We start from the raw sequence: 7,935 nt of genomic DNA, 5'->3' as shown, positions 1-7,935 counted from the left end.
CCAGATTGCAAAAGAGTACACTACCCACGAAGGTAACCTCTCTAAATACCTTCAAAAAAGCCACGATACACCACTTCTTGCGTGACGAGAACCGTCACGCAGATAGTTTAGCTTATTTGGCCACTCAAACACCAAACTGCGCCCCTAGACAATTACTCATTGAAGTAGTTGACCGACCTACTTATCAAGTAGACCATGTATTAGAAATCAGCGACCTGTGCCGCTCTCTGCCAATCAGATGAGCCAAACATGGATGCAGCCCATTATTGAATACATCCAACATGGCACGCTCCCAGAAGAGCGTACCAAGGCCAGGCAAATCCCATATCAGGTGTGCCGTTACTGCATGCTCAATAACAAGTTGTTCAGAAAGTCCGCTGGCAACCCTCACTTGAGGTGCATAAGCCCAGAACAAGGCCAACTGATTTTTGTTGAGATTCATGAAGGAGGGTGTGGAAACCATGCGGGAGGTCGCTCTTTGGCTCACAAAGCGATCTCCCAAGGATACTTTTGGCCTCGCATGCAGATTGACGCCAAAGCATATGTACTCAAGTGCGTCAAATGCCAGACTTTTGGCCACAACATCATACAACCAACTCGTGAGTTGATTAACATCGTGAGCCCTTAGCCATTTCACATGTGGGGCATGGACATCATGGGACCATTCATCCCACAGAAAAGCACCGGCTTCCGCTTCATCTTAGCTGCAACCGATTATTTTACAAAATGGGTCGAAGCTATCCCACTAACAAATGTCAAAGAGTAACATGTCAGAAACTTCATCTGGACTCATATCATCACCAGATTTGATTTACCCCAACAGCATCTCCATATCTTCATCTTCTACCTCAGCCTTGTCACCATCCAACACGATCCCCTTCAAAAGACTGGTCGCTATGGGTGCCGAGTGGAAGCTGCAGTCAGAGCGTTTCACCGCACGCTTCTTCCCCATCTTCCCCATATAATAGAATTCGCTCCCCATGTCACCAAGACGCAGGGACAAACTCTCACTAGCGACGTGGTGACCTTGCCCCAGGTCGCTGATAAAAGTGATTTTATGTATTCTAACTATCTATGCGTAAACACAAATAATCAATTTACGTAAATACGTGTTTATATCAATATTCCTACTGTCAATAATGAAGTAATATAAGAGAGTCAGGATTCGTTCCACTCTTAAACCCTCAAGACTTAATTAGAATTCAACTACTCGACACAAAGAACAATGTGAGAGTAATGTGTGATGTGAATTTTCTAATATCATTATACTATCATTTCCCAAGCAAATCAAACAAGACATGGTATAAAGGGTTGAACTTTGCTTGTTCGAATTTAAAAGGAAACTACTCATGTAAGAATTGATTTAAACTAATAGTGACAAATACTAAATCAATGAATTGCAATAGATGTTTAATGGAAAATGAAGCTAGATTATCAAAAACAACTAACTTTATTAATCTAATGAAAAGTAACAATGATTCAATAATCTATATTAAAACAAGGTATGAAAATTAATTAATTAATGGGATAAAACTCAAAACTAGATCTAGATCTATCTTTTTCTAACCCTAAACTCCATTAACATTAGCTTCCTAACCTAACTTATTTTCTAATCTAACTATCTACCATTAACAAAGAGCTGAGCTTTTGTTTTTATATGTTCAGATCCAAAAATCGTGCATGGGCTTGGAGCCACGTTTTGGGCCAGAGAATCAGGCCCAAAACTCAATACTTTCAGTCCAAAAAGGCCTCTTCAGCTGCAATTGACTTCGACAGACTTTTTGTCTACTTCTGCTCCTCTGATTGGGCCAAGGCTTAGACCATTGGAAATCTCTTTCCGAGCCGGTCATTTTGACGTAAGGTAGGCCCAATTCCAAGGTCTGAGTCCAAAGATATGGTCTTCGAAAGTTCTGTTGACTTTGTGCACTGTTTCTGCCCGCGTGGACTTTGACTTTTCATCTTTTGACCGGGCTTTACAGAGGCTTTGTCTTCTTGGAAATTGGCCTTTAATCACAGAACTCCTTAGCAACCGACCTTTGCTCCTTTATCTCGCTAAAGTGGCACATTTCTACACATAATGGACTTTGAAGCCTGAAATGCATAAAAACACGTAATCAGTATTAACTCTTACTTATTATTCACATAATTGGTCTAAAAGTATGATTGTTAAGGGGTTAAAACTACAGTTTTGGGCTCTTATCAAACCACCCCCAAACAGCATTTTGCTTGTCCTAAAGCAAATATGAGAAATTAGAATAAGTGACCAAAAATGGAGTTCTAACTACTCTCGTTTCACTGAGTTCGATTGCATTGACCATATGCAACAAGGCCTTAAACTACTAGGAATTCCCTAGTGGACGAATTATAGCCTCGTGAGAGTTTTCCAGTGAAGGTACTCATAAACTTCATCTATATTACAACGACTAAGAAATAAAACTATTGTTTCCTCATTCATGTCTCAACTATCTATACATCTCACTAGCAATTGAATAAGAATAACCAAGTCAAAAACCTAAACTAATATATGCATAATAATCAATCATCTATGATACAAATATATATACTATGAGTAATACTATGAAATGCCTAGCAGGTTCGTTTATGAAAACTCGGAATAGCGTCTTTAAGTAGGTCCTCACATAAATGTCAAGACAAAAACCACTCTGATTTTTCCGCTCAAGTTTCGCTACTCCAGTGTGCAGTAGGCACACTTTACCTTACAATCTCAATGACAAACAAGGAAGCCGAGTCGATCAAACACATCGCCACTTACTATCACACTAACCTATTCCTAATTGAGCTAGAGGTCTTTATTAGGTGTGTGGGGATTAGGAGATGGTTTAAGAAGGAAGGAAATGGATATTCAAAAGGACAAGTCTGAAATAATAGAGTCTTCATATTATGTAACTTAGAGAAAACCTTGTTATTTTCTTTTGCTTCTATACTTTGTTTCCATCCTTAGCCATATTTTTCTTTTTCTTTTCTTTGGCTTTTGACTCCCTTTTATTCTATTTTTGGAGTTTTTATTTATTTTTATATTTTTTTATTCTTTTCCTTAGATGGAAACTTCTTTTCTTTTTCTGAAGCAACTAACTAATTTTTGTTTACACAGGTTTTTCTCTTCTTCTTTCTTCACTCATTCTATTCTCAGACTTATTCTAGATTGGGTAAGTTGAATTTTTTATTTTGTTTTGTTTTTGTAACAGGGTAAAGGAATTGTGGTTTATGGAAGGTTAAAGAAAGGCTCAGAGGGGCGACTAGCGGAAAATAATTCATAGGTTTGAATTTCTGGCTATATCGATCCAAAGAGGGCCTAAATTCTCGCTTAGGATATGGCATAGTGATCAAGCAAGTGGACGTGTGATTTCTCTATCCGGATTTTACTTCTCCCTTGTGTCATTTCTCAAATGTTTCGCTCATATAAGGCTTTAGGTTATATTCTCACAGGATTTGTAGAATAAGTACTCTAGCCTAGATTCCAGAAACTTACTGCTAACAATCATAGATACTCATGTAATATATTTATAGATAGATGCAAAGATTATTACCTACATATTAACCTAAGTTTCTAATAATTATTCTGATGCAAAAGCTACGTGAGACTTCTAGATTGTTAAGAGCATAGAGAAAGAAAACAATACCAATATTCCTAAGTGTATAGCATAAACTTATTTATTTATATTTTTGAAATTCTTAACTTGAAAACAAATGCATATTATACATATCTATATCCTAACAGATGCCTTAATTACACGTGTTTCTATGCCCCCCCCCAAACAAGAAGCATGCTTTGTCCTCAAAGCATTTAAATAAAGAAGGTAGAAAAATACCATGGAAACGCGTGAAATTCTGGAACATCTGCAAAACAAGGTTAGAACATACTAATATAGGAAATAAAAAAACTGACGCAACTCTATAAGAGTTCCACCCATTATGGGGTAACATAATTAAATTGTTTGGGACATAAGCAGACACTAACTGAAACTAAAAACTTACCTCCACTCCAGGGTTTACTCATCATCCTCCTCTTCTATAAAGAAGTGAGGTTCCTTCGCATCCTGCCATGCCATTATAATTTGCCAAGCTTGCCACCATTTATCATCTACAGATGCTAACCTATTAAGCGCCACTTGGTCGGATGGGGTGTAAGGTGCAACCGATGAGGTTGTATCCTCCACCCTTGCCAAGTCATTCCACCTAAAAGATCGGATAATACAATTGGTGGGTCTCACAATTTCGACCCCAACCCAATCCATGAAACGGGCACAAAAAATAGGGAAGAAACATAGCATAATACGGCAAACTAAAACAGGCATAAGAAGATACTTATGCCTCATGCTATGGGCTCGTGCTAAACTAGACATCAAGGTTCTGGGAAGGTCATGGCACATACGTCCCGTGGCTAAAGCAAGGAAGACGCTGCAAGTGGCATCATTCACAGAAGAAAAAATGCCATTCCCCTAAAATGTTTAGCATGATCCAAAACATAACAGTTCCTATGTTCATGGACAGGCTACCAAGGGCGACGTTATATTCGCCTTGGTCCTCGATACGGAAAATGCCTGCCCCATAAGCCTCATGCAAAAAGTCATAAGTGTAGACATGCATATTATCTACCTAATAGCATCATGGGTCTTGTATTTCAGCGGGCATGGCAAGTCCAAGAACAAATGCTAGCAAGAACCATAAGCGGTTCCCAGCCTACGTGTGTGATCACCTCGCGAAACCAAGCACCATAAGTAGTGCTTTGAAACAAATCTTCGAAAGATTGTTCCGGTATTATTATAGGAGATGTCATCTCAAAACTATGCTCTGGAACAGCTGCAAATCACCCGGGAACAACCCGCAGAAAACTAGAATTTTCCGTGTTCACGAAGGCAAGGCGGCTGGTGCGCTTCCATCTCGGCTGAAGTCGTCGCTCGAGGTTTTTGGAGTTACAGTGTTTGGGCGCGAGTCGTGCTCAAGTTGGGGGCAGGTCGCGCTCTGAGTAAACTTTCTGAAATTGTCTAGGGCGCAGAAAAGCGCTTCTCTTGAGGCGCAATTGAATTCTTGTCTTGAGCGAGATTAAGATGGCGGTATGCCATTTGATAAAAGTGATTTTAATGATTCTAACTATCTATCGTAAACACAAATAATCAATTTACGTAAATACGTATTTATATCAATATTCCTACTACCGATAGCGAGTAATATAAGAAAGCCGGGGATTAGTTCCACTCTTAAACCCTCAAGACTTAATTAGAATTCAACTACTCGACACAAAGAACAATGTGAGAGTAATGTGTGATGTGAATTTTCTAATATCATTATACTATCATTTCCTAAGTAAATTGATAAAAGTGAAATGAAGTAGTTTACCTACGAAATGAACGATGAATTCATAACGTAAGTAAACTAACAACTATTTTGTTAGTTTAAGTTTATCAAAAGTTTTCTACTCTCAATCCTATGAGATATAGTGGAGTAGAGTGATTCGTTCCACTCTTAGTCCTTCCGCATGCTGTGTTTTCTAAGTATGAGTATCTTCTTAAAGTCTATGAGAGATTTACGAAAAGGCAACTAGACTAAGATGCAACTACCCACGAAATGTAACTAGTCGATTATCAGACAACTAAGAGAATGCTACGTTGATTCGATGATAAGGAGTTAGAGGGGGATTGATTCCACCTTAACTCAACTTAATCCACTAGCGGCAGTCGTCGTAATCGAATTGAAGCGCTTCGCAGAACAATCGGTTCTTCCTAATCCCTAATTACACATGGCATTCCTACCAATTAATAATTAGCATGTGAACGATTAAACCCATTCTCATGGTGAACTAAACGTTCTAGAGTGGAAAGGAAATTACGGACGATTCTCGATAGTCGGAGTCAAGCTTTCATCAAGGCTTCTCAACCCCTCTAATGGAGGTTTAGCCTTGAATCATTCATAATCATTTCCATTTAGATTAAAACTAAACATAATATAAAGATTCGAAATTTACTTAATTTAAACAATAATGAAATCTAAATTAATGACTGAAATGAAATAAGAACAAGAATTGAAATTAGATCTAGAAATGGAAATGACAAAATCGAAATTGATAAAAAATACTACTTTATTGATCTAATCAAATGAAGAACAAGATTCAAAGGTTTAATCTAATACAATAATTTAAATGGAACTAAACTTAATTAAAACAATTAAATCTAGATCTAGAATTATCTATCTTATTTTAGGTCTAACTAGCTACCTAACCTAACTGCCATTATCAAAGAGCTAAGCTTTTGTTTTATACATTCAGATCAAAAATCGTGCATGGGCTTGGAGCCATGTTTTGGGCGAGAATCGGCCCAAAACCCAGTCTTCGATCCAAAAGGCCTCTTCAGCTGCAGTTGGCTTCCACAGACTTTTCGTCCACTTCTTCTCCTCTGATTGGGACAAGGCTTGGACCATTGCAAAGCTCTTTCCGAGCCGGTCGTTTTGACATAAGGTAGGCCTCAATCCGAGGTCTGAGTCCAAAGATATGGCATTAGGAAGTTCTGCTGACTTTTTCTCCTTTATCTCGCTAAAGTGGCACATTTCTGCGCATAATGGACTTTGAAGCCTGAAATGCATAAAAACACGTAATCAGTATTAACTCTTACTTATTATTCACATAATTGGTCTAACAGTATGATTATTAAGGGGTTAAAACTACAGTTTTGGGCTCTTATCAAACCACCCAACTGACATTTTGCTTGTCCTCAAGCAAAGATGAGAAATTAGAATAAGTGACCAAAATGGAGTTCTAACTACTCGTTCGTTTCGAGTGCGATTGCATTGACCATATGTAACAAGGCCTTAAACCACTAGGAATTCCTAGTGGACGAGAGTTATAGCCTCGTGAGAGTTTTCGATGAAGGTACTCACAAACTTCATCTATACTACAACGACTAAGAAAATAAAACTATTGTTTCCTTATTCATGCTCAACTATCTATACATCTCTCTAGCAATTGAATAAGAATAACCAAGTCAGAAACCTAAGCTAATATATGTATAATAATCTATCATCTACAATAAACATATACACAATGAGTAGTACTACTATAAAATGTTTAGCGAGGTTTGTTTCTGAGAACTTCGAATAAGCGTCCTTAAGTAGGTTCTCACAATAATAGTCAAGAAACAACACTCGATTTTTCCACTCAAGTTTAGCTACTCCGATTAATGCAGTGGGGCACACTTTACCTTACAATCTCAATGACACCACTGGAAGCGGGTCGATCAAACACATCGCCACTTACTATCACACTAACCTATTCCTAATTGGGCTAGAGGTCTTTATTAGGTGTTACGGGATTAGGAGATGGTTTAAGAAGGAAGGAAATGGATATTCAAAAGGACAAGTCCGAGATAATAGAGTCTTCATATTATGTAACTTAGAGAAAACCTTGTTATTTTCTTTTGCTTCTATACTTTGTTTCCATCCTTAGCCATATTTTTTTTTCTTTTCTTTTGGCTTTTGACTCCCTTTTATTCTATTTTTGGAGTTTTTATTTTATTTCTATTTTTATTTTTTCTTTTCTTTGGATGGAAACTTATTTTCTTTATTTTAAAGCACTAACTAATTTTTGTTTACGGGTTTTTCTCTTCTTCTTTCTTCATCATTCTATTCTCGGACTTATTCTAAATTGGGTAGGTTGATTTTTTTTATTTTGTTTTGTTTTTTTTTAACGGGGTAAAGGAATTGTGGTTTATGGAAGGGCTAATGAAAGGCTCGATGGGGCGACTAGCGAAAAAATAATTCATAGGTTTGAATTTCTGGCTATATCGATCCAAAAGGGCCTAAATTCTCGCTTAGGATATGGTTTAGTGATCAAGCAAAGTGGGCGTGTGATTTCTCTATCCGGATTTTACTTCTCCCTTGTGTCATTTTCTCAAATGTTTATTTCATATAAGGCTTTAGGCTATA

Source organism: Coptis chinensis, chromosome 5 (assembly GCF_015680905.1).
Source record: "Coptis chinensis isolate HL-2020 chromosome 5, ASM1568090v1, whole genome shotgun sequence".
NCBI lineage: Eukaryota > Viridiplantae > Streptophyta > Magnoliopsida > Ranunculales > Ranunculaceae > Coptis > Coptis chinensis.
Note: the sequence above shows the minus strand (reverse complement) of the source record.